The sequence below is a fragment of the Aplysia californica genome, unplaced genomic scaffold (assembly GCF_000002075.1).
Source record: "Aplysia californica isolate F4 #8 unplaced genomic scaffold, AplCal3.0 scaffold00488, whole genome shotgun sequence".
Classification (NCBI taxonomy): Eukaryota; Metazoa; Mollusca; class Gastropoda; order Aplysiida; family Aplysiidae; genus Aplysia; species Aplysia californica.
Genome location: NW_004797758.1, coordinates 283,246 through 285,332, shown reverse-complemented (window position 1 = coordinate 285,332; position 2,087 = coordinate 283,246). Strand labels below are relative to the sequence as shown.

Genomic DNA, 2,087 nt, shown 5'->3' with positions numbered 1-2,087 from the left:
CACACACACACACACACACACACACACACACACACACACACACACACACACACACATGTCCCCTTCATTCCATACATACACCCCCTTCCCCTTTAAAGAAAACATCTTCACATACCCTTGGCAAGAATTACGACTAGAAACCTCACAACAGCACTTCTCCCCCTTGTCTCTGTCTCCGTCCCCTTTCAGACCCCCACATATTTCCCCCACAATGTCAATCCAATTCCCCCCTTACATTCAAGACTCCCACAAACCAGGCAGGTGGGGGTAATTCAATCATTTCATTTATCAATGGTCGACTTCGACCACCTCGATATGCTCCCCTGCCGATGCTATTTTTAGCCTCACTCCACGGCTCAGCTCAATGTAAAAGATCGTGAGTGGTGAGTTGTTTTTCACTTCTACTTCTCTGTACAGTAGCCGCCCAATGAAATACAGAGCTATCCACAGAACTAGGAATTAGACAGACAGAAAGTTGATGTGATATGGCTCGGGTGCACACCCCTAAAACACTGTAAGGTCAGTTACGAACTAAGTTGGTGTATAGCATTGAAAACTTCCCTAACAAACTTATTCAAGCACACTCCGCTCAGGAATCAAACCACTGCTATCCACCCAGTAAGTAAGAATGATAGCAACGGACCAATATAGCTTCCAAGGACTTTTCATACACTCTTGCCGACCCCCCACTCCCCCTTTTCCAAAGGAAGGCATACGTTTCTTAACAACAACGCTTTTTGACTCTCAGTCTTTTCCAATTTTCAATACACCCCCCCCGCCTCACCCCTTAAAAACTCTATTAAAACTAACTATTAATAACAAACAAACAAATAAACGAATAAAAATGTTAACAAACACAAAACAAAAATTAAAACAAACCAACAACAAGAGCATCAGCGAGCAACCTGGATAACATACAGTGTTGCAGCCTTTTATACGTACACAGTTATCATTTAAATATTATTCCGCCTCTATCAAATTATATGGAAGGTACTTCTATCCAGTCCAGATCAGTGATATATGGTCTCTGGTCCAGTAGGCAAAGGAAAACTGAGTATAGTGTCATTCTTAAGGCTTCAACATTCTCGATATCAAACCTTGTTTCGACTACCACTAGTCTAACAGCTCAAGTCAAAGATATAATCAAATGATCGATACACGTACTTGTGCCATAGAGGAAAATGTACTCTCACCAAAAGGGTAAGTCTAATCCTATACCTTGACATCTTTTTAAAATTGTGAAAACTTCTCACCACAGTTCCTATTACTCACTCTCACCACATAATCATATAATATGACGTTAGTATGTCTCAAGTATGATGACAAACTTAAACAATAAGCTCTTGGATTAAGTTAATTGTGCAAACAAAGACTGATAGACTCTAGTTTCTATTTCCTTTTTCTTTCTTTTTTTCCCTTTGGGGGGGGGGGTGGAAAACGTCCCTTTGATAACTGTACAGTCTGTCTTTTTTCCATTTCTGTGGACCTGGTAGCTGAGCACCGCCAGAGAACAATGTGTATACAACAGTATACGTTCCCGGAACAGCATCCAGGAATACTGGGCAAGCCCCCATTCTCTAATTAGATGGATTTTTTATTACCCGTTTGTAATTTACTGACATAAACCAACCCCCTTTCTCGTTATGGGAAATACTCCAGACCATTTAAAAAAGAGATAACCAGATATCATGTGTTTAGAACAACTATGTGATGCCGGATTCCAACCCGACGCCAGCTACATTAGAAAATAGGCACAATGCCACTAAATAGAATGTGTATATCATGCTTGTAAATAAAAATGACTATATGGCTAAATTTTACAAGTCTCTCTCTCTCTCTCTCTCTCTCTCTCTCTCTCTCTCTCTCTCTCCCTACCTGTCTATCTTTCTCCCTATCTGTCTTTCTCTCGCGCTCTGTCTTTCTCTCACGCTCTGCCTTTCTCTCTTTCTCTCGCCCTCTCTCTCTCTCTTTCACACACACACACACACACGCGCGCGCGCGCGCGCACACACACACATAAACACGCAGAAACGCTCACACACATACGCGCGCGCGCACACACACACAGAGAGAGAGACAGAGAGAGA

General features: G+C 42.1%; 1 protein-coding gene across 1 annotated transcript in view; it reads right to left on the bottom strand.

Moving 5' to 3' along the window:
• Positions 1-2,087, bottom strand: part of LOC106012762 — a gene marked incomplete in the record, with an annotated part of 152,249 nt that overhangs the window by 149,745 nt on the left and 417 nt on the right.